This window comes from Pseudorca crassidens, chromosome 1 (genome assembly GCF_039906515.1).
Source record: "Pseudorca crassidens isolate mPseCra1 chromosome 1, mPseCra1.hap1, whole genome shotgun sequence".
Classification (NCBI taxonomy): Eukaryota; Metazoa; Chordata; class Mammalia; order Artiodactyla; family Delphinidae; genus Pseudorca; species Pseudorca crassidens.
Genome location: NC_090296.1, coordinates 33,935,135 through 33,960,573, shown reverse-complemented (window position 1 = coordinate 33,960,573; position 25,439 = coordinate 33,935,135). Strand labels below are relative to the sequence as shown.

General features: G+C 50.6%; 1 long non-coding RNA gene across 2 annotated transcripts; it reads left to right on the top strand.

Moving 5' to 3' along the window:
• Positions 1-20,768: 20,768 nt before the first annotated feature.
• Positions 20,769-24,880, top strand: LOC137225389 (uncharacterized). Of its 2 annotated transcripts, none has more exons than XR_010943833.1 (5): positions 20,769-20,879; positions 21,232-21,305; positions 21,414-22,169; positions 23,571-24,247; positions 24,339-24,880. It is a non-coding gene; the product is annotated as an uncharacterized lncRNA (long non-coding RNA). The 2 variants fall into 2 exon arrangements; XR_010943823.1 differs by having other exon boundaries at positions 23,351-24,247.
• The last annotated feature ends 559 nt before the right edge of the window (positions 24,881-25,439 follow it).

Below are 25,439 nucleotides of genomic sequence, written 5' to 3'. Positions count from 1 at the left end.
ACAGCTTCCAGGCCCTCGAAGTGCCCCGCTCCGTTTTAGGAATACTGTACACCACCCCCCCCCCCCCGGGGAAATCATACCCTCCCTGGTGTGGCCTCTCCCTCCCAAGGGTAGGTAATGAAGGTTGGGATGGGGTTCAAACAAAAGCAGGCTTTCAGCTCGCTGGAGAGCTGGCCCTGTCCTACCCCCGCCCCTCCCTTGTCTTGCTGGCATTCCCTGCAGACTCCCAGGTAGTTTTTCTTCCCAAATCAGGTGTTTGTTTACCTGCTGAGAAGGAGGAGGGGAGGTTTGCAAAATGACAATCACAAAACCCACCTCTCTTTCCCATTTTCTTCTTTAAAGGTAGGGAAAACACTGCCTTTCAGACCAGGTCTTGGAAACTTAAAGCAAAACGCAAAATGTGGGCCTTAGCAATTCTGAAAAGTGTGCTTGGTCTTAAGTTTAATCAAAAGGAGGTTTTTGTATCCCAGCTTGTGACCAGAGTGCCCCATACCCCTCAGAGTCTTGAAGGGAAATTGTGACCCTTCCTTCCAGGGCAGGTGAAGTTGGAGGAACTGTCTTGGAGGATTTGATTCAGAAGCAAAGGGCTTTGTAATTTTGATGTGGCTGTTCTAGGCCTGACTGGGGGCCCCCAAATCCTCCTTCATGGTTTGTTATGAATCTCGGGGAGGGACTCACATTGCCGTGGTCACATTTCTCAGCTGTGAAGACCATAAATATTTCCTGAGATATATTTTTTAGAATCATGCTTTATAATTTTCACATTGCACATGTTGTCTCATTTCACCAGTACTCTTGAGGGTTAGAGCCAAGAGCTCATACAAACCAACCCTCTTATTTTGCAAATGAGGGAAATTGTTCAGAGCCACTCAGAAAGACAAGGCACAGGCAGGCCTGGAGGCCAAGTCTCCTACGCCCAGGATTGGATTATTCCCCCTCTAAGATGCTAGTTAGTCGCAGACTAAAAGACCAGGTTTTCACCTATTGCTTCCACACAAAATCCTTTCCCAGTAAAGTATTCTGATTCAAGAGTAAGATGCTTTGAGGAAAGATTCTCGATATTCAGGTAGCTTTGAGGAGAGACTAGGAGTCGCTTCTCAGTATATCCCCTAGAACTGCTGAGTTTGCAAGGACTACACTAGCTACAAGCCTAGAGACGTAAGTCATGCTCTGCTGCCAGGGTTGCTAAGTGGCAGAGAAATCCTGGGTGTCTGTTTCCAGGAACTCTTCAGTCTGCTGAGGAATTTCTTCAAGCAACACTGAGTGTCCTTTCACCACCCTGTTGGCCGGTAAGCCCCCTATCTCTGGAGGTGATAGCCTCCCCCAGTCCCCCCTCCCCCCGCCGCCAGCAGACCAGCCTGCTGTGATTAGTACCTAGAACTTGACTCTGCCCCGTGATGAGTGCACAGAACCTCTCCAGCTGCAAAATAGGATGGAGGTCCCTATAGCGCCCCTCCCCTCACGCACCTGCAGCCTCAGAGATGTTGGAAGTTTTACTGGAGGATGTCTGTGACGCCACACTAACTGCTCGGAGAAAAGCCATCACCAGCCTCATTGCATGGCAGTGCCTGCCCAATTGGGTAGGAGGTGACAGGACTTATACCCCACTGAGCTTCAGAGGGTGGGATCATTTTAGAGGACCCTGAGCTTGTACCTCTGACTTTGGTACAGCCTCTTTTTTATCCTGCATTGGGCTCTACCGTCCCCACCCCCACCCCCATCCCACTCCCTCCCCCTTGAGGCAAATGCTGGTTTCAAGCTTTCCCAGGTTGGTGGATGAACTAACGTTTCAAGCCATCACATGGAAATGCAGCTTGGCAGCCAACTGTTCAATTTCAGCAGTGTCACCTTTTGACCATTCAGCCGTGTTTGTGCAAGTGTTTGAATATTTTATTGCATTTTGACCTTATTATTTTATAAGACTGAGTGGAAAATGGAAAAATGGAGTGCCGATGCTAGTGATAAGAAGGGCAGGTCTCATAAACCTAATATAATTGAGACAAAGATGGAAATCATTAGGCAGGCCGAACATGGGGAATATTTAGCTTCAACTGCTCGCTGGATGTGAGCCAGTCAACTGTGTGTTCAATCAGGAAGGAAAAGAATAAGACTAGAGAGTATATATGAGATTCTGAACATACACTGTCAAAGAGTCTATCTAAAGGTCGGATGTGATCAGGGATTTACCATATTTCTTGAATTCTAAAGCTGCAGATTTTCAGAGCTGGGGTGAGGGAGATTCCGTGAGACTAGAAATCCAGAAAATATTAACTTAATATTATATTAATATTAATTAAACTGACGCTATTTAACTTCCTGGGAACAGAACCTTCCCTTAGAACGTGCAAGTCGGCTGCTTGCCTCTTTCGTGTCAGGCCAGTAGATTTTCAGGAAAGCATTAGGTATGAAAGGAGAGGGTGACCTATAGACATGGTCACCATGGGGGTCACCCCAATGCCAACGTTGGGAACAAGGCCTTGAATGAATATGCCAGAAGGGATGGAACTCAACAGAGGCCCTCACGATAGGAGGTTTTCGCAGCCCGCATGTGCCCGGCTGTCAGAAGATCATGAGACTCAAAAGCAAAGAATGTGAGGCTGGCCTCTTCTTCTCTGGGCACGGGCTCCTTTCACAGGCATTGTCCCAGCTGTCCCTGGGGTGAGGGCGGGGGCATGCTCCCCCTCTCAGCAGTTGCCCAGCCCGTGCCCTCTGCGTGGATTAGCTGTCCTTCCTCTTGGGCTGCCTGCTGACTCCCGGCTCTTCCTGGAAGACTCAGCTCACGCTTCTGCCCTCCCACTGCACACTCTGTGTCCACCCTCCGCTGTTGCTCTTTCCACACCGTCACTGGCTTGCCTGGGAGAGCTCTGAGGGCAAGGAGACCCTCACAGCTTCAGCATCTAGGCTCAGCGGGCCTCAGGAAATGTCTGCTAAGCGACGGAGGAACTGAAGGACCAGTAGACCCTCGGAAAGACCAGACTGTTCACGGGTGCTTGCGGGGGCAACCGAGCACATCCATTTGAACATGGGTGCTCGCAGGGATGACCTAGCACATCCGTTTGAACTCCTCACACTCTTAAAAAAAAAAAAAAAAAAAAAAAAAAAAAAAACCTTTCTTCCTCCTCCAGACAGCAAACCATGTGTCTCTAAATTCCTCTCCCTTTGCCCCAAGTTGCCCTCATCTGTGGACCTTCTTGCCCACACTGGTGTCTTCAGTCTCAGCCCTGTAACGCTTCCCCTCACCACCCCCCTCCATGGTTCTTTACGAATACTTTTATTAAGTAAATCCACTCACTTTTCCTCCAACCATAGGATTCTTGCTGAATTCTTACCACTTTCCTCAGGCAAAAACAACCCAGAAATGCTGTCTGATACAAAGCATTTCCCAGCGAGGGCGGCCAAGTGAGTGCAAGAACCTCTCAGCTGTCTGGGACTGTGATGTGATGTCTGAACAGCCTCTTCAGAAACACTCCAGCCTTTTCCAGCGATGCCATCCAGATGGGGACGCACCATGTCAACCCCTCATGGTTGTCACGGGTCCTGGGGAGAGATGGGGGAGCACCCAATCAGGGAACTTAGTTGACTGGGCCTCGGTTGGCCTCACTGGGTCAGCCACGAAAGAAAAGGGGGTCTGAGGTCCGGTTTGCACCTCTCCACCCACTGACTCTTTCTTGGCCTAACACACCTCGCCCGGCTGCCCTTGGCTGTGATGGTGGGAAGCAACTGTGTGAAAAGCCTGAGCAGCGGTGGGGGCAGCTCAGAGAAGCCCACCACTGGCCCACCTCCCGCCCCACGCAGCATGGTGCCCAGCGGGGCCGCCTTGGCCAGCTGGCTAAGCTGCTCTCAGCACTGGTCAGTCCCACGGACTCTTCAAGTCCTCTGGAGTGCAGGCTCTCTGGGGTAGAGCCCAGAGTCCACTTGATAGAAAGCTGATTCTTTTCCTGTGGGGCAAACAGCTCTGATCAAGACAAGTCAGTCCGGGGGCGACGTGGCAGAGCTGCAGTGCCAGGGCTCGGACGCATCCTTTCTGGGTGATTTCCCAAAGTCGGGCAGGAAAGCACGCCTCCCCCCGCCAGCGCCTGGCTCCCCGCACCAGCATTTGCATCCTCCCGACGCTATATAAAAGGAGCCAGTCGCCGGCCCCGAGTGAGGACAAGGCTGTGATTCAGCCAGGCTCCTGTGACATCCCAGCATTGAGAGTGCAGCTGGGGCAGTTTATGAACAGCGCTGGGTCCCAGGGGGAAGTCGGCCCTGTCCTCTAGCCCACAAGCGTCTATTGTTCAATTTCTTGTTTTTCTCCAAATGTTGAGATGTGCTCAGAGCACAGAAAAGCCCCAAACCAAGGCCATCAGCCAGGGCCAGCTTGAGGCTGGAACTCTGTGGGCCTCCTCTCTCCCCGACAGTTGTTCCCACCTCTCCCTAAGATGTGACCCTGCTGGGGCTGGGGCAGAGGAGGTGGCCTCTTCTCAGCCAGGGCTCTTTGGACCACAGTGGGCTTGGGCTGTTCCACGGAGCAAGGTGTGAGGCCACACCCCAGGCTCACTTGGTTGGCAGGCAGGCACACCTGCCCGTGTGACCTCGGGCGGGCCATGACGTAGACGGGAGAGCCTCTTCCAACTGCTTGTCGCTGACCACAGCAGTGTGACAAGGACAATCGTGTGCTGGGTCTTGTCTGCATCAACAACTTGGGCTCCAAAGGTCAGCTTCTTGGGTTCGACTCCTGGCTGCAGCTCTTACTAGCTGTGCAATCTTGGGCAAGTGACGTAGCCTCTCAGAGCCTCAGTTTCCTCCTTGGTAAAAGGACACCTCCCTCATAGAGCTATTGTGGCTTTAACGTGACCATCAAGGGAGACACCGGCACAGCCCTCCGTTAATACTGGTTATGCTTTGCATTATTCTTATTCTTGTCTGTGACCACTATCACACCATCCTGAAGCCACCCCCTCTGCTTCAAGCACCCACTTTTGTCCCTACACTGAATGCCTTTGACAGTCTCCAGTTGGGGGTCAGAGAACAGCTGTGCGAGACCGGAGTGCCAGAGGAATGAAGGATGAGGTGCCTCGTGACGTCGGGGAGGACAGAACGTGCTCAAAAGCCCGTCGCCTCTGCCTCCGCCTCCCCTCAGCCCCAGATCCCTTTCTCGGGGCTCATATTACCTGCCCTCCCCACCGCAGACGGTTCTCAGCCCTGCCGCATGGCCTGGGTCCCAGCAGGCCCACCAAAAGCCCCACCCCTGCCAGAAAAGCCCCTCTCTCCTGTGTGCCCACCTTGACAGCCACCAACAGCCAGTTGGGGTGGGGGCGGGCGGGGGGCGGGTGTGCACAGGGGTGGAGTCGCTGGAAATGTTGCCAAATCAGGAGAGTGCGGGGATTCGGATCCCAAACTCCGGACTCCACAGGCCTGGGGTGCTAAGTGCAGTTTAGAGATTGGGGGTCCGCTTACAGCAGCCCGAAGGGCTTTGTTGTGAAGGGGGGTGGACAAGAGTCGGGGAGGGGGGCAGCCCAGGGAAGGCAACAGAGGGTCCTGAGTGCGACTTCTCCCTGCCTGGGGTCAGTTAGTTCCCATCCCCACTGGGGGCTTTGGGGCTTCTGCCTCCTCAAAACAGAACCGAGATGATCCCCCCTTTGGATTCATTAATCCTTTCAAGAATAAGGCCCTGGGAGCCTCCTGACGGGGCCATATGGTTTCCTTATCTTCCTTATCTCCCAGCACTCACCTTCCATTCGGAATGTTTATCCCAAGATAAAGATCAGATTCCACTTAGGGTGATTGAACGGGGGCCTCCTCCGGGTATTTCCCCCACAATTTCAAATGAATGGGCAGTCCAATCCAATAATAAATGAGCCAGACCAGGCTCTGATAATGGATAGGGCTCTCCCCACACTCTCAGCCCCCCTCCATATAACCCCAGCCTCCTCGCCCCCACTTCCACCTGGGCAGCTCCACTTTTACCTGCTTTGTATAGTCGAGTTCTGCATGAGATTTTCATTGGGCAAAGTGTAACTGCCTTAAGTGATGCTTTGAAACCAGAGATCTGATACTTGACCAGGGCTTTTCAATAGAAATGCCACGCAAGCCACAAATGCAAGCCCACGTGCCGTTTGATACCTTCTAATAGCCACATGAAAAAGGTAAAAGTGAACAGGCAAAATTAATTTTGAGTACGTTTCATTTATAATTATGATTAATCATATAATAGTTATTTACTATAGTTAGTATAATAATACATTCTATTGAGCCCCCAACTATCACTTCAACATGGAATCAATGTAAAAATGATTTGTGAGGTATTTCACGTTCATTTTTTTGTACTTAGTCTTCAAAATTTGGTGTGTGTTTTATGGTTACAGCATGTGTCGATTCAGACTAGCTACATTCAAAGTGTGTTCTGTAGGCCCTGTGGCTAGTGGCTATTGTGTTGCTCTGGGAGGATCTAGATAGATTACACTAAGAAAGCCAGGGCCAGGACAGACTGTTATGGGCAGCATGACCATTACCCTCGAGCTGGCTGCCAGCGAGAGGCTCTGGGGGAAGGTGGGCAATCCACAAGTTTGTTCCCAGTCAAAACCAAGACCCAGACTCCATCTTCCTACCCCACTAGGCTTTCCCCTACCAGGAAGGAAAACACACACATTCAAAACAATTTTTCTAAGTGGTAGCAATTTTTTTTTTTTTTTGGCTGCATTGGGTCTTCGTTGCTGCGCATGGGCTTTCTCTAGTTGCGGCGAGCGGGGGCTACTCTTCATTGTGGCGCGCGGGCTTCTTATTGCGGTGGCTTCTCTTGTCGTGGAGCACAGGCTTCAGGCACGCAGGCTTCAGTAGTTGTGGCTCGCAGGCTATAGAGCGCAGGCTCAGCAGCTGTGGTGCACGAGCTCAGTTGTTCTTCAGCATATGGGATCCTCCCGGACCAGGGCTCAAACCCATGTTCCCTGCGTTGGCAGGCAGATTCCCAACCACTATGCCACCAGGTAAGGCCCTAAGTGGTAGCAATTTTTATTGCTGCGTATTTAATGTTAGTCATTTCAGCTGCCAATAAACTTGTTCACTGAAGCCTCTATCACTAAGATACTTTTCCTCTGGGCTGTTTTCAAGGTGAAGATGGTGTCGATTGGCACCAAACATCCATGCCAATGGATGGATGAGCTCCACTGTACTTTGTCAGAAGAGGGGGGAGTCCTGGCTGGAGTAGACAGCCAGATTGGGGTCACCAACGCCAATAGATGCATCCTGATTCTAGGAAGGAGGAGACACAATTCAGACATTGACAGGACACTCGGGCAGAGCTGCTGCTAGTCATTCAGACACCATATTTAAATGACCAGTTGTGTTCTGCACAGGGAACCAGAGAGGACCGGGTCTGTGTTTAGTGATTCCTGTGCACGTGCGTGGTTCCTTCTGCCCATGGTGAGGCTCTAGTGAGTTAATAATCTGGCAGGTCTCCCGCGGCAGCTGAGTTATACCCAGTGCCTCCCCTGCTCTTAAAATCAAGGTAAACATGATGCAAAGAGAAGGATGGGAGGGGAGGCCTCTGGCAAAGCAGGAGGATGTTAAAGCTGTGAGCCTCACATGGAGAAAAGGTGGGGAGAAGGTTCCAGGCCTCCTGGGGAGGCCTTCCCGACCACCCTGTGTACGAGTTGCTCTCTGGCCCCCTCTCTCTGCTTCATTTTTCTTCCTAGTTCTTCTAATTCTCAACATGCTATTACATTTTTCTTTGTTGACTGTCCTCATGTTGGTTCTTGCTGCACTCCACGGCCCAGGAGCATGCCTGTCACTCTCAGTAAACATTTGTTGACTGAATGAATAGTGCTGGGAGGTGGTGCAGGCCCCCAAAGAGCTGTGGTCTCAGGCATAGCAAGAGGAGGAGAGCGAGCCCTTTGGAAAGGCAGAGAGGGGCGGGGTGGGTGCAGGGAGGGGTGTGAAGACACAGAGAGAGATGGTGGTCTGTGTGTGTGATTCCCCTAGTAATGGGAGACAGAGAAGAATTTGAGAAAGTGGAGGAATGTGATTGCAGCACAAAGGCAGTGAGATTATTTTGTCAGCAACATTTGGATCCCATTGGTGATGAGAGACATATGGGCCCGGCAAGGAGACAATTGTGGTAGTCAAGACAGGATGTGAATAAGACATAAAGAAGTGTTTCATCAGTGGGGATGGAAAAGAACCAGGGCTGCGGTAGCCAAGTCAAGGAGTAGGAAGGGTCGGCTGCGACGTTCCCATGGGCTGCGTCTCATCCACCCGCAGTGTGCTACACGCACGCATAGACGCAGACGCACACGCACACGTGCACACCTGCACACACGCCCACACGCGCGCCAGCACCCACTAGGCTGCCCGGGAGGACCGTTCATCCAGAGGCCTCCATCACACATTCTAGCACAACTGCAAACCCCGCTTTCTGCTTCAATCTTTTTTTTTTTTTGCGGCACGCGGGCCTCTCACTGTTGTGGCCTCTCCTGTTGTGGAGCACAGGCTCCGGATGCGCAGGCTCAGCGGCCATGGCTCACGGGCCCAGCCGCTCCGCGGCACGTGGGATCCTCCCGGACCGGGCACAAACCCATGTCCCCTGCATCGGCAGGCGGACTCTCAACCACTGCGCCACCAGGGAAGCCCTGCTTCAATCTTTGGTCTTTGTCTTCTGTTTGCTTTTTTCCCATTCCCGTGAAGGCAGCTTTGTGGGGAAAGAGAACGGCAGGACCCAGAAACTCTGGAGGAGGCAGTATCTTCTTCATTCACAAGGTTTGCTTCTGCCTAGTTTGGGAGAGAAGAGGCATGGAAGAAATTCACAAAGTCCGCAAGATGGAAAGGAAAACCCCAGCAAAGGAGAACCTGGAAGAAGAGAGAAATCCTCCTCTGAATCGAGCCAGGGAGGACAACTGTTTGCTGACATTCTAACACACGGTCACACATGTGAGGGCCACGTGAAAGGGGCTGTCATTGAGACTGGGGACCCAGGGGAGGCGAACGAGCTTGTTCGGAGTGGGTGGGGACATGCTTGGGGATCCAGCTGAAACAGGACTTTATTTTTAAAGAGCCTTAGATTGATGTCTCTGCTAGCCTAAATATAACCGAGCAGCCAACTTCTTCCCAGGTCGGCCAGGGCTCCAAGCAAGCTCCAAGGCCCTGTATTTAAAAAGAAAAAAAGGGGGAAGGGGGAGAGAGAGGAATCCACAGATGCAAAAGGTCACGCAGTTAGCCCTCCAAGTGCGCTGGGAGGAGGAAGATGGATGAGCTGCTCTGTATACTCTGCAATCCCCGGCCCCGCCCTCCAGCAGGAAAGATGGAGGGTTGTTGGGGGAAGGGGTAGGGAGGCAAGCACCCACCTTGTACCTGGGCTCTGCCTGGCCTGGTGGGCACCGTGGAGACCCAGGCTTGTGCTCAGGGAACCCACAGCCCAGTGGGAGGGAGGGCGGCAGGGCTGAGCAGGCACACAGCGTTGCAGCACGAGGATGGTCCCCACTCGAGAGGCAAGCGGAGGGCTGTGAGCATCCTTCCACGTGGCTGGAGGACCCGAGAAGCCCATCTTGGAGCAGAAAGGATTTTAGGTAGGAGGATTTTGACAAAGATGGAGAGAGAGCAAGAAGAGGCAGAGACAAGAGTGGACAGTACACATTTGGGCGGTCCTGAGCATTTGGATTTGACAAGAGTACAAGAACGGGAGAGAGAGAGAGAGAGAGAGAGAGAGCCTCCATGCCTCTCCCAGAGGCTTGTCCTTGAGTCTGCAGACAAAGGGGAGCCATTGAAGACTTGGGGGGAAGACAGCGACACTGCCCAGATAGACAGAAGGAAGGTCAGTCTATGACGGTGAGGTGTAGGGTGGAGCAGAACAGGGGAGCGTCTGGGCTGGGGAGAGCCCAGGCACACATACGTCAGTGAGGGCTCTGAGTTCGTTGAGGCACGCCAGCTGCTGCAGCAGACTCCTGAACCTCAGGCACACCGTAGAAGTTTATTTCTTGTTCACATAAAGTTAACTCGGCACGGGGCTGAGGGGTGACGCTCTGCTGCTACAGTGACTCGAGGGTCCCAGCTGAGGAAGGCTCTGTCCCCTTCCGCATGTGGCGCTGGCGGTCACCCTGCAATTGACATCCACCTGGCACAGGGTTCATTGCTATGAACCAGGAATTCCTCTGGCCAGACCTCAGCCACACGGCCCCCGCCGCACGCAGGGGCCCGATGGGTAGTCTCCGGCTGGCCAAGCTTCTCGGAACATGACAGTCTGGAGGTCATCTCGGCCACAAGGACAAGGAAGGGGGACCCAGATCTGAAGGAGCATGTCCGCGACAGAAAGGAAAACGGGGGAAGAGGGCGGAGTGTCCACACTGAGGAGTAAGGAGGAGGAGAAGCCAGGGAAGGAAGCAAAGGGAGGCAGCTTGAGGGGAAAGAGAGAGAATGGGTCAGTTCCGCAGAGACTTCAAGGAAGGGGGACTGAGGAAGAAGCCCTTGGATTTGACTCCTGCGGGGCCTGGGGGAGGGGTCGGCCGAGCCAGATTTCAAGGCTCAGGGAAGCAACTGGCAATGATTCCCTAGGACCAGCCACAAGCACATCCCTGAACTAGGTGTGCGTGACCCCTGGTAGGACATTCCCATCACTACTGACTTGCTGTGGAGCCGCAGCAGGAATACGGGCTTTGGAGTCAGAAGATCTGGGTTTGCAGTCAGGCAGAGTCACCTTCACTTGAGCAAACCACTTAACCTCTCTACGCCTCAGTTTCCTCACTATTGCCTGCTTTCCAAGCCTGTTGGAAGGGTTCGAAGTAACCTGCTGTGTAAAGCACTTCGCTTGGTGCCAGCGTTCGGCAATTCTCACAGCAAACATTTCTTGTGCGCGTACTGGGAGCCAGGCAACCTGATTAGGTGTTGGGTATTTAAAGGACCCAGACAAAGTTCCTTCCCTCAAGAGAGCCAATACTCTGGTAGGGCCGACGGCCACAGAAGCAGAGCCTTAAAATACAGCATGATAAATGCTACGTTGGAGGTATTTCTAGACGGAGAGACCCAGCCCTGCCTTGCTGGAGGAGGTGACCGGCTGACCCTTAGTGGAGAAGTGCTCTCGGAGGGTGATCGTGCCCTGGGCACCGCTCCATCCTAATTCATGCAACAAACACTTACCTGTTCATCTCAATTCACACAGTGAGTGCCTACTGAATGCTCAGACAGGAAGGTTGCCCCTAAGGTCTCGGGGACAGGGGAGGGTTCTGCAGGGCCGTGGGGTCTGCCTTTCCTCTGGTGCCAGGATGAGCCCTAGGACCCTTACTGAAGGGCCTGTTCCTGGTCACCCAGCCACAGGAACTACCTCTTTCCGCCTCTTCTCTGCCCCCTAGGGACCCCGGAATCCTTCCCTGTGACACCATCTAGGGACTGTCTGCAGCAGATCTTCTGTGAGTCCAGGACTCCTTCCTGCGGCCCCGAGTGGAAAGAGGGCCCAGGTTTCTGCTGCTGCTTTTTGAAGCCCACAAACCACCCCGAGGATTGTCCTCCTTCACGAATCTTTGCCTCAAGAGCAGGGCTGTGTTAGCAGGGGCATCACCTCTCCATCCATTTCCCATCTCACCTCGGGGTGTCATTTGTTCAGACCCTCCTGGGTATGTCACGTGTTACTCTCCTGTGCTTATTGTTCTATGTATTAACACTTAAGATCACAACTTTGGCCTCACTTGTTTTAAATTTTTTTATTGTGGTAAAATACACAGAGAAATTACCACCTGAGCCATTTTTAAGTGTACAGGTCAGTGGTATTAAATACATTCACATTGTTGTGTACCCATCCTCACCTTCCATCTCCAGAACTCTTCATCTTGCAAAACTGAAACGGTGTACCCATTAAACAGTAACTCCCCACTGGCCCTCCCCCCAGCCCCTGGCAACCACCACTGTACTTTCTGTCTCTATGACTTTGGCTACTCTAAGTGTCTTATATAGGTGGTATCATATAGTATTTGTCTTTTAGTGAATGGCTTATTTCACTTAGCAAAATGTCCTCAGGTTTCATTCATGTGTTAGCACATGCCAGGGTTTCTTTCCTTTTTAAGGGCAAATAATATTCCATTGCAGGTACATACCACATTTTGCTTATCCATTCATCCGTCAATAGACACTTTGTTTTATTCCACATTTTAGCTATTATGAATAATGCTGCTCTAAACATGGGTGTACAAATAATCTCATCGAGATCCTGCTTTCAATTCTTTGGGGTATATACCCAGAAGTGGAATTGCTGGATCATATGTTAGTTCTATTTTTAATTTTTTGAGGAACTGCCGTACTGTTTTCCACATTGGCTGGACTGTTTTACATTCCCACCAACAGTGCACCAGGCTTCCCATTTCTTCCCCACACCCTCCCTAACACTTGCTATTTTCTGTTTTGTTTCGTTTTGGTGTTTGATAGTAGCCATCCTAATGGGTGTGAGGCGCCTGCCTGTTTTTTAAGTTTACCTTCTACTGTAAGTATTGTCATTAAAAAATTCAGACAGAGACCCCTCTCCCATTCTCCTACTGTTGGAAACTTAGGATTCCTTTTCTTTCGACATTTTTGCTATCATAAATAAAATTGTAACAAAAATTTGTGCATAAATCTTTGCAGCATTTTGGATTATTTCCATAAACAAGGATTGACAGAGAAATACAGGATGCCTGGTTACATTTGAATTTCAGATAAACAATGAATGATTTTTTAGTATAAGTTGCCCAAAATATTGCCAGGGACAAAGTTATTCTTAAAACGTCTTTGTCGTATACCTGAAATTCACATTTAACTGGGCATTCTATATTTTTATTTGCTAAATCTGGCCACTTTGCCATAGGTAGTTTCCCAGGAGCAGAATTAATGTATCAGAGTTGATGAACATTTTCAAGGTTCTGGATCCCTACGGCCAAAGGTCTTTTCAGCAAAATGATGCCTGTTCTTTCTCTCCGAACAGTGGGTAAGAATGCCTGTTTCCCCACAAAACTGGCATCTTTGAGTTATTTCATTTAAAAATAAGCAAAGCTTTGCTTCTTTGATAGGAGTAAAATGGTCATTCACAAAGCTTTGATTATCAGTGAAGCTGACCCTTCCTTTCCCAAGGCTGGTCTTGTGCACTTCCTTTTGTATAAACTCTGTGTCCCTGCCTTTGCTCATTTATCTTTTTGTTTTTCTTGTCAAACTATATGAACTCTTAAAGGATAACAACCTTGTGTCTCTCACATTTCATTGTAAATACTTCTCCCAGCTTGTTGTTTGCCTTTTAATTATGCTTCCATAATTTTCAAAGTAAGACATTTAAACATTTTATGTGGTCAAACCTCGAGTTTTTTCATGATTCTTCCAGTTGCTTTGAGTCTAGAGTCCCTTCTTGTTTAGAGATTAGGTATATCTATTCACTTATGTTTTCCTCTAGAAGTTTGTGTAAGTTATTTCACCTGTTTTTTGTTTGTTTACATTTAACTCCTTAAACCATTTGGAGTTTATTTGGAAATGATGTGCGGTGAGTTTCTAAATTAATTTTTCTCTCAAATCTCTAATTTGTTTCAGCTCTATTCACTGAATAAAATCCTTCCCTTCTCAATGATTTGTGGTACCTCTTAACTGTACACATAAAGAAAAATCCAGTTTTCTTAAAAGTGACCTTATTCATGTCATTTAATCATTCATGTATTCAAAAAATATTTATTGAGCACCTTCTGCAGGTCAGGTACATATTTAAGATGTCTTCCAGCATTAAAATTCTAAATATATAGGAACTTCTATCTATTTATTCTCAGATCATTGGAGGAAATGGACATAATTTGCTTCACTTGTTGGTTTTTATTTGTGTCTTACAATAATCTGTTTTACTGAAGCTTAATGTTATTCATCCCCTTTCCAGGACTTCTACCTCCTACTGCTGTGTCATGTCTTACTGCACTGGAAGAAACTTCAAATGATAGTTATATAATAAAACTGTATAGTTTTATATAGCTCTTATTTTATCTCCACTTTTAATGATAATATTTCTAATGTTGTGCCATTAAGAATAGCCTTGGGGAGGGACTTCCCTGGTGGTCCAGCGGTTAAGACTCCTCGCTCCCAATACAGGGGGCCTGGGTTCAATCCCTGGTCAGGGAACTAGATCCTGCACGCCACAACGAAGATCCCACATGCCAGAACTAAGACTCAGCACAGCCAAATTAATTAATTAGTTAATTAATTAATAAAAAGAAATAAAAAATATAGCTTTACATTTGAAGTACAAGTACTGCTGGTTTATGGAATTGCATGAGGCAGAATTAGGGTGAATACAAACAAACTCCACCACATTATATTACGTGGTACTTTGTAAGCAACAACTCTGAACCTGAGCTATGTGTTAAAGTCTGGATTGCATGTACCTACTAATAAAAAAACTTGAGGACCCCCCCAGATATATATATATATTTATATATATATTATATATGTGGTGTTTTATAATGTATATATTATAGTAAATAAGCATATACTATATGCATATATGTGCATATTTACTATAATATATACACTGTAAAACACAACAAATTAAAATTTTAAACGTAACCGTTCTACTCTTTTTCCCTTACCCCAATAAATCAGCTTGCACATACCCTCGTTCCAAGAGCAGTCATCTAAAGGATGAGTATTAGTGGGATATCTGGGGGCTTCGTTCCACCATGGCGAATACAGAGTTCTGTGGACCATCTGCACACTCGTCCCTATCAATCACCGAGGATAACAAATAATGTATTTAAATTTGAATATGCACAGCTCAAGATGCCCCCTGAAGCTTGAAGAGTTTTTTAAGCCAGTGGGATTAAGCTCAATAATTGCAAAAGCACACACACACACACACACACACACACACACACACATCACACACACACACACACACCACACACACACATACACACCACACACACACACACACACACACACACACACACACACACGGGAAAAGCAAGTTACTCAACTCTGCCTGACCTTGTGCAAGTTATGTAGCCTCTTTGGGACTCAGTTTCCTCATTACTAAAATGACAGGGTTAGGCTAGATAACTGCCAAGCCCCTTCTCGCACTGACATTTTGTAACAGTGATGACCCTGGGGGGGGTATCGGGTTAGGGGAGAAGCAGGTCTGCATGTCAGTCAGCCGGACAGCTCTGTTATTAGGAAATCAAGCAGAGTGCAGTTCTAGGGGGGATGACCAGGGGCGCAGTGTGCACTAAAATCAGTCCTGGCAATCCCCAGGGGCAACCCTGGCAGCAATCAAAGCAATGGGATATGAAGAATTTAGGAGGGATCAGAGAAAGACATCATAAGGATTAAAGCCTTGGAAAATGGGTCCTCTGAGGAAAAGCTAAACACATGGAATTCCTTGGGTTAAAGAAGGGCATATTAAGATGGATCTAGCCTCGAGCTCCTGGCATTTGAGCGAACGTTTTAAAGAGATTGCAGCAGTCTTAGACAAAGCACTTTCTGCTGCGAAGACGAGACCTACTCTAGCTAGATCATAGAAATCCACAGTCAGAAACCCAAGTGTCACCAGGACTCAGGGGAACAGAAAGCTGTGAGGAGCTCGGCCAGCCCTCCCTTAGTGACTTTATGTTCTGCACGTTCTCCAAACCTCTGCTCTCCACTTCTTACTCACGCTTGCCACTTCACTGCAGAAAGGTCAGCTCACAGCCGAGCATCACGGCCCCCACTTCATAGCCACATTTTCAACGTCAGTGTCCAATTGGCCCAATCTGTCTACTTCCAATCCTAGATTCCCCTGAAAGGGTTTATTTATCCTAGCTCATGTTTTTGAGTCAGGCCATCCCAATCGCTGGTCATCATTGGTGGGTCACCAATGAGTGGGTGCCCACCCCTGGTCAAGTCATGGGAGATGGGGAGATGGGGCATGTGCTTTGGAGCAGGCTGTTTAGGGCACATTTCCTCAGATCAGCGTGTGGGCAGACCAGCCATGAGCAACGTCTTCAGCAAAGGGCCCAACTGTCTTAATCTGACACTGATATGAGAATAAAATAAGTCTGACTCTGAGCTCGTATACAGGAGAAAGTTGTCATAGCACTTCTTAGGACCCTCTTTGAAATAATGTGAGACTCCTCCTGCCTCGAGGCAGCCTGACAGAGCTCTGCCTTGAGGTGGTGGCCTGGCCTGCAGGGCCTCTGAGAGTCCCCTCTGGCCTGTTAGCCTGGGAGAATAGAAAGTCACTTCCCCTAGTGGAGCCTAATTTCTCTGTCTGAACTTTGCTGATGGGAGATCAGCTATTTGAGGACTTTACAAAGCACCAAATCTGATTAACCACAGAAAGAGTTTCACTGCTTAACCAGAAGATACCAGAAGCAACCCAAGGACTTTTAGGCCCTCCCAGGTTGGCCTGGCCTGTTTGCATCCATTTTGAATATCCAGTTTCTACCTAGAATCAGCATACAACCCAATTCCTTTGAGTCACTGTCCTTCCTTTTTTTTTTTTTTTTTTTTTGCGGTATGCGGGCCTCTCACTGCTGTGGCCTCTCCCATTGCGGAGCACAGGCTCCGGACACGCAGGCTCAGCGGCCATGGCTCACGGGCCCAGCCGCTCCGCGGCATGTGGGATCTTCCCGGACCAGGGCACGAACCTGTGTCCCCTGCATCAGCAGGCGGACTCTCAACCACTGTGCCACCAGGGAAGCCCATGTCCTTCCATTTTTTGATGCTACATGTAGCTCTTCTGCTCAGCATCCTGCCTGGAAATCCCCATCATCTTCCAGCACATAGAATATGAGACATTCATGAACAAGTGGGCAGGGTCATTGTTCATGGTCTTTTTCCTGTGCTGGGTCTCATCACACTACCAGCCTCACATATAGGCCGGCAAAAAATCCATTGGCCTCAAATGCAAGGGCCATGAGAACATAGGGTTCAAATGAGAGTAAGGCTTCATCTACCCAGACACCTCACTATCTAAAATCAGACCAGAACCTGGGGATGAGCCAAGTGACGTCCAAGTGGCCAAAATGATCTGCATAGGCTTATACTGGTTTAGCACATAATTCAAAGCAACTGTCCTCAGAGAACTAGGTGAACTATTACCCTCTAAGAAAGACGGGATGAATCCTATAGGAATAGAAAAGGCTAAATTCCTCGCTCATATTCTGTTTACTTTCTGTTTACACAGAATTGTAATATGTTTGCATATCTGGCTTCTCAACCCAGAACAAGCTAGAAAAAGTTAGGTCATGAAGTAAAGTGGCATGCTCCCTGATGAAACGTAGACCCAGGAACACCCAAAGCACAGCAATGGGAAGCGACTCGGGATAGAGACCAATGGCCACACGTATCTCAAAGGTTTGGGGCCCACTGGAATAACAGCACGGTGACTAAAGTTTATCAAAATTATTCTGAGCATAACAACGTTAAATTAAAGTCAGCATATTCCATCTTAAAACCTGGCAGGCATGTGAGTGTCTTTTTGTTTTTTTAGAAAGATTTCCATCCAAAATGATTACAGTTTAAATGTAATGTTTCAAAGGGCAAACCTTTAGCTAGCTGGAAAGCTCCACTAACCAGAATAATATGTTGCTTTCTGGATAACTGAAGTTTTACTATAGCTCCATTTGAACCCTCTAGACTTTTTCCTAAAGGGCAGTGGGGCATTCAGTCAGCCGGGGAAATGCTGCTGCCTTGACTTATGTGCTATTGGGAATAAAGCAACAGGGGCTTAAGGAGGTTTTACTGTATTTGGTTTGCAGGCTTCGTTTGGCACCATCTCTTTAAAAGGCTGCCTGCCTTTGAACTAATCCTCTATTTATAATCCAGCTGGAGAAAGGCCTCGGCAATATATACAAATTCCTAGGATTTACAGAGTACTGCTCACGTAGCTCTAAGCCCCCATGCAGAGCCCCCGCCTCGGCCCTCACTCTCCAGAAAGCCTCCTGCCTCCTCGCCAGCACATCTCGGTGCCGTGGCCCAGGGGCATGCCCAGGAATGCAACCGCCTTCTTGATGGAGAGCACAGGGCTTGTCCAGGGACAAGGGCATGAGCTGGGTTAGGCTCGGTAAACACCATCGCTCACTCTTGACGGCCTGCACTGTTCAGACGCCCTTTCCTGAGGGCCTGGGGCTGAGGCTTCGTGCACGGCTCTCCCCTATCAGGCCGTTCTTTTCTTATAACTCATTCACTCCCCAAAACGACACCAACTTCACATTTTCCTTTTCCCCCCTCGCACAAATTATTGCAAGTCATGGCAGTCTAAATATAGCCCCCGGTCTCTTTTCCAAATGCTGAGGTCTTGACATTTTCCTGATGTCTCTCCAGCTGCCTCTCTGCTCTTGCTTTCCTTTCTCCTTCTTTCTCGCCTTTTTTTCCTCCCTGATACTCCTACCCTCTGCCTCCCAGGCTCCTGTAGTCTTTCCTGTGTCCTCAATTCAAAGGAAAGTTCTAGAAGCAAGGCCTGGAACCTGGCCAGCCCTCTCCCCAGATCTCCAACAGTGCTAGCAGTGGAGTGGGGATATAATCAAAGGAAGAGGCAGGAAACACAGAGTCCTCTAGGACCCTCAGCAATGAACTCCCAAGAGTCCTTGCCACCCCTTCACTTACTTGCTCTGTCCAGGGGCCATTTCACCTCCATCCCTCCCCACACCCCTCTGGGCTTCTTCTTGGGTCCTGGGCTCCAAAGAGTGGCTGGTCACTTCCTCCACTTAGGAACCTCCTGTGTTACTGAAGAATAGCCACTAGGCCTCACTTCAGCCATCGCTTCCTTGAGGTTAAACAATATAAATTCCTTTGCCTTTCATCACCAGGCCTAGGCATCCAACGCTTTAATCATTTTCATAGGTTCCGTCTGTACCGACTCCAAGTTAGCCGTATCCCGCCAGTAGGATATGAAGCTGGGCCTCGAGTCCTCTGCCCTAATACAGGTTGACCCCTGCTGTGCACGTGTATTGGAGGAATTCACCCGGTACTTCTCAATCACAGGCCTCTGTCTGATGAAAAAAGAGGTGCTACAGTGGAGATGTGCGTTCATGCCGAGCTTGACATCTACGCCAATGGTATAATACAGGTTCTTTTCCGCAGTGAGAGCAAATTTTAATACAAGTATGTATTTTATTCCATCCTTTTCAACATACTCGCTCACTGTTGGTCAGCTTTCTTCAATTCTAACTATCAGGCTCAAAGTGCCCCACATGCTATAGAGATGGGGATTGTATAAACTATTAGTCAGTCTGTTCACTTACCTGTTAGATACCTCTTTAAGCCAAGCACTGCAGGTAAAAAGATAGAAATAAGAACTCACCTCAAGAGACACACATTCTAGTACAGAGTGGCTCAACCTCAGCACTATTACTGTTTGGGGCTGGATAATTCTTTGTTGTGGGCCTGTCCTGTGCATTGTACGATGTTTAGCGGCATCCCTGGCCTCTACCCTGTAGGTCCAGTGACAGTCCTCCCCAAAGTTTTGACAATCAAATACGTCTCCAGACATGGCCAGATGTCCCCTGAAGGCAAAATCACCCCTGGGGGATAGACAAATATGAAATTGATGGTTACAGTTCAAAGAAGCCTTACAATAGAGGACTGTACGTGGAGTAAGGGCATTTTAGCTGCGTTCTAAAGGATGGATACAAGTTTTCTGGGTAATGACAATATTAGGGGGAGGAGATTCCAGACGGAGGGAATGGCATGTGTGAAGGCATAGGGGCATCAGAGAACAGTTCAGCGTGCCTGGTGTGGCAGGTGCCTGGGGAAGAACAGGTAATGAGGATGAACTGGGGCTGGCCCCAGTTTATAAAGGGCCTTGTGTGGGTAAGATGCTTGCACGTGATCCTAGGGATGAGGGAAAACAAGATTTTTAAGCTGGGGAGCGTTCATGAACAGATGCATTTTTGGCACGATGGGATGGGGAGAAGCTATGGTGGTAGTTCAGGAAGAGATGATGTGAGTTTGAATTAAGGCAGCGGTGCTTTGGAAGTGAAGGAAGAGGCAGGATTGGGGGGCTCTTTCTGAGACAGAACATGCAGGTCTCAGACACAGCAGATGGGGGACAGAGAGAGAGAATAGAGTTGGACGGGACCCTGGTGCTTCAGAGTGGATGGAATTCTTTTGTGTGAGTCTTAGAATCGAGGCCTTTTTTCTAACCTGGAAACACTCTGGAGTTTGCACAGTGCCCGCCTCCCAGGGGAAGATGAAGCCTTGGAAATATGTTTACATTGGGGAGTGTTTACATTAAGCCTTCTTCCTCACCTGCCTTTAGACCAGGCTCGTGGGAGGTATCTGGTGGAAAGAACCCAACCTTTAGGAATTGGGTTTAAGGGACCGAGCTTCTTGTTTTGTCACCAGCGGCACCTGGCAGTCAGATGACTCTGAGCCTCAGTTTGTCCATTTGCGATGGAAGGAGAGCCCGCCACCCCTCCCTCTGCCGCACCAGGACGTGGGGAGTGTGAATAGGGCAGCTTCTGTGGGTGGTTCGGACCCCCGTAGGTACTTGGCACTCAATGCCTGCAGTTGGCCAGGATCGTGAGTGGCTGTAATCAGGCCTGATGGAAAGGCCCCTGACTCCACCGCGGCCTTGAGCAGTTGCCAGCCCCGTGACCAGCCTGCTTTGAGATTTGCCTGCAAATTCTTTTTTTCAGGGTATCTGGTTCCTGCAAACAGTCTTCCCCAAACCTTCTCGGGCTCCAAGAAGCCCCCCTTTGGCTGTGCCTCCCACTGTCCTTCATGGTCCCCCAGCTCAGTGAGAAGCTGAGACAATCCCACTCCATTTGGCTTCACGCAAACCCTCCCGTCCGACTCCCCTCACTGTCTTCCCAGTTAAATTAGAGGGAAAGGAAAGAGTAGCCTGGGATAGAAGCAGCTGAGAGGCTAGCCCAGTTGGCCAGTCGTGATGGGCTCAGGCCCGCTATGCAGCACCTCTCCTGGCAGCACCGCTACTCTGCAAGGTGGGTGGATGGTACCGGGAGGGAAATGGTGGGTGTGAGTATGTGTGTGTGTATGAGTGTGTGTGTGTGTGTGAGCTCACTGCCCCTCGCTCCCAGGAGCCCCAGCACTGATGGTGATCTCCCTCAATGCACGAACAAGGGGCTGCATTGTTAGACTGCCTGTCTCTTGGTTTCTGATTCACCCCGGGCCACTGCAGCCTGAGCAGGTTCGCAGCTGCTCAGGGATATACTTTCCAGCACATTTAGGACTTGGAACAGCCCCAGGTTTCAGGAACACATGGTGAGGGGGGAAGGGAGGGGGCTCGAATGGACTCGGAAGGGGGGAAGTGAGCTACTTCTTTCTTTCTTCAAGACGAAGCTCCATTTTCATCATCTGATAGCAGGAACAGCATCTGAGGACGGCGGATGAATTGCAAACCTGTGCAGGTCGGGGGAGAGGGCAGGCGAGTGGGGGGAGGTGGGCAGATGGATTTCATCCTGGCTGAGGTCTTCTCGTGCAGCCCCGGCCCCTCTGACACGCAGTTCCTGCTCCAGTTACAGGCCCCGCCCAGCCCTGGCCTGCCTGCCGGGAGACTGTGAGCCTCTCGCCGCACCGGAAGTCAGCCCCCGGGACCGAGCCTCTGACTTCCAACCAACCCCCAAGGCCAAGGGACAGGAGAGGAGCTGGAGGCTGGCCCTCAGATCCAGGGTCCTGGGGGAGCACCAGTGTCAGTGGGCCTGGTTGTACAAATGAGTGGTGTCTCTTCTCTCCGTCCTGGTGTCTTGTTAAGGAGGGAATAGAGACGATGCTGAATAGTGGTGGTACTTTCCCAGCTCCAGCATCAGCTCTTTTTCTCCCAGGCAGTTAACTGTCTCACAGCAGACAGGATCCAGGTGACACTGCTGTCCCTGCATTCAGCCACACTCAACCCCCACCATTCATCCATCCGTCTAATGTCTGTTCAGGTTCTTCTTAGTGCCAAGCACGGTCCAGGCACTGGCTCTTAGCAAGGAACAGAGAAGGGTCCTTGCCTTTGGGGAGCCCCGGTTAATGGAGAAGCCAAAGGAAGAGGTCCATGCGTCTAGCACAGAGCGAAGGGGCTCGGTCAGGGCGAGTCCAGATCTGAGACCCTCAGTTCCTCTGAGAGACCCAGCGACCTGCTCACCAGGCTTCAGGCAGCCTCCTTCTCTGCCACCATCTAGCTGGGTGACCCGGGGCCAGTTTCTCCGTGCCCATCAGTCATCTCAATCCACCAGAGGAGATGGTCCTCGGGGGTCCCACCTGCCTCCCAGGATGGTGGCGAGACTCAGGTAAGACTGTGCACATGACTCTTTGGCAAAACGCACAGCTTTGTCTAATTCTCATATTCTGCGGCTCCCCCTTTTCCCAGTCGGGTAACTGAGGGTGACTGTCCATCCCACACGAGCCAGTGTGAGAACAGGGAGGCCCACGTGTGACGCTGGAGCTTGCCGGCCCCGACCTCTCTGGGCAGAGCTGCACAGGGCTGGCCTCTGTGCGGGGCTCGGAGCAGATCCCGGGCTCCCAGACAGAGCCCCTTTCTCCACGCTCCTGCACAAAGATCGCTCACACAGCCTATTCAGAGGGCTGACGGATTGAAAGGGCGACCTTTGGGCCTGCCTCAGTGGGCGAGGGAGCTAGGCCGCACAGCCCTGCTACCCTGAGGGATCGGCCGGGCCCTGATTCTGCACAGACACAGCAAGGAAGGTGCAGAGGGGCCCGAGGACAGGGCTGAGTGCCTGGCCCCTGACCCCTCTGCTCTGCAGGGCTCCCATTTGTTCCCAGAGCCAGTGAATAATTACCACCCACCCATCAGGGACCGATGAGGTGAGCAGGGAGAGGGTATAGGGCATAGGTGTTTGGGGACTAGCTGAGTTTGTAGCTGAATGAAACGGTTTAGACGGCATGGCTAAAAAGGATAGCGAGTCAGCACAGCCCAGTCACAGCTCTGCCTAATAGAAATTACTGTGAAGATGGAAGCTTCCATATGTACCCTCTCCGCCTGACAGCTGCTAGCCGTACATGGTTATTGAGCACTGAAATGTAGCTGGTGGGACTGAGGAACTGAGCTTTTTGTTTAATTGAATTAATCGAGTCGCCGGGCTAGGGACGTCCCCATTGGTCAGTGCTGGGCTAGTGGAGAGGGGTCACTGAGGCTCTGAAGCCACACAGACAGGTTCACATCCTGACTGTAACTCACTGCTGTGTGACTGAGGCGTGTTGCTGGACTTCTCTGACGCAGTTTCCCCATTATTAAATATATGGTTGAATAATGATACTAAGTGAGCCTGGTGGGGACCAGGTTTCTGAGTGGTCTGGCTCCGACCCCAGGGGGCTAGCTCATAGCTCATAGGAGCAGAGATGAGCTGGCAGCTGCCTCGCCAGGACACATCCTCCCCCAGCGCGGGTCAGTCTGGGCGCTTCAGCATCTGAGTTTGGGAGGAGGAAACAGATCCAGCCTTCTCCCTCCTAGGTCTGTACTTCACGGAATGAGGCCTGTGTTGGCGAGCCTGCTGTTCCCCGGGCTGGACCGTGATCAGGTTAAGAGGAAGTTTCCCTCCCTGGTCCTCTGCTGCCAGCTGCTTTCCTCCTAAGCCATTCACCTGTGCCAACTTTTCTTTTTCCTACACTCGCGTCAAAACTTACCAGTCCCACAGGCATCCTGGTAAGACTCTGCTCATTATTTTCCCAAGTGGCAATTGTCTTACCCTGGTCCCGGATACTGATGTCTTCCTAAGATCTGACCCTGGACTTTCCAAGGAGCCCATGGCCACTGCAGGACTCCAGGAGGAGGAGTGTCAAGCAATGTGGAAAAGGAGGGAGGTTCTGGGCCAGGTGGGCAGGTGAGATGGGGTGGGAAGGGCTCCCCAAGCCACTCTCGGAGGGCAGCCTCATCCTCTGCCTTTTCCCATGGGAGCCTCTGAGCCAGCATCCTGGAGACCTCGGGACACTCAGCCTCAGCCAGCACTGACAGACCTGTCCCCGTGGTGCATGGCACAGGGGTTCATTTAGATGACAAGGACCCCTGACCTCCTTCCACTAGTGACGATGACCAGGCAGGAGAGCTGGCAAATGCCAGGGAGCCAAAAGACACAAAGAGAAGTGGCCCTTATGGTGCTAAGAAGGGTGAAGCTTGGTTTCCCCATCACCCCTTCATCTCAGGTGTGTCGAGAGAATCTGCTCACCCCTACTTCACAATCCCAATCCCTCTACAAAGAGGAGAGGGAAAGAACTCAACTCCATCTACAGAGGGGGAGACAGAGGTCCTGAAAGTCACCTAGAGACTCAGCATCGGCCTTCTCCTTCCCTCCCACCCACCTCCCACAGGGTCATCATCTCTACCACCACCACCCTCATCACCATTTACTAGGTATTTATGAAGTGCCCGGTTTTGTGTGGAGCATGCTTTGTTATATTGTGCCATCCTGTGTGAAGTAGGTATCATTATCCCCATTTCACAGATGGAGAAACTGAGGATCAGAGAAATTACTAACTTATCCAGAATCACACATCTCCTTTGAGGAGGGAGAGAAGATGTGAAGCCCAGGCTGTCACTCTCTGCAAAACTGCACGAGCCGTCAAGAGAGAGAAGCACGAGGGAGGAAAGCTGGTGGGGTGCTCTCTCCTCCATAATGTGCCACGGAGCCCAGAACAAGGTCTGCTGCCGGTGGATGCGGCCGTGCTGCCTGGAGCGAGTGCGCGCGCAGAGAGCGCAGAGCCGGCAGGAAAAACGCTGCAGAACCAGCTGCAGAAGCAGAAGCCTGCAGAGCTTCTTTCCTGGGCCTTTTCCTCCAGGCCAGCCTGTTCCACTGGAAAAACAACCTCCCCTGCCTGGGGACTTGGGGCCGGCTGGGCCACCTTCTGGTCTGTCTTCATTCAGATCCCATTTCTCCCCTCCCCGGGAGGTGGGGGAGGGAGTCACACTGGGGAGGGCGAGGGTGAGGCCGAAGTCTTCATCTGTCCCCCTTTAAGCCAAGCAAAGAAAAATAGCCCTTTGCCAAGATCTTTCATCTCAGTCATTTACTCTCGCAGATGTTTTCTGCAATATAAACAAGAAGCAAAGAATGTTGGGGAGGAGAGGAGGGCGGGAGGAGAAGGAAGAGTGAATCGACAGCTTTGAAATCTGGGCCTGCGGAGGGCAGGAAGCAGGCCCTCGGCAGGGTCCCTACTGCCCTCAGAGAGTGGGCAACCTCGGGTCACTGCACCGGGCCGAGCGGAGGGTCACTTCCCAGGGTGTCTTTGAAAGGAGGCTCTAGAGAAGTGGTCCCTGGAGTGGGTGGTCTCCTCACACAGCCTCCCTGCTGCCTGGTACCTGACACATGCAAAGCAGCTTCTGGGGCCTCTGGGCTCAACCTGGAGCCGGGCCCTGCTGGGACACACACCTGCCCACCTAGTGCTGCCGGCGCACTGGGCGAGGCCTGGGGGCAGGGACGCTCAGCCTGCTTCCAGCGGTTCCGTCAGCAAGAGCAACAGGAGGCAGGGGGACCCGCCCAGAGACATGGGATTTGGTCGCACCAAGAGGAGAAAGAATCTTGGACTGAGTTGGGTTGGAGGAGCACATC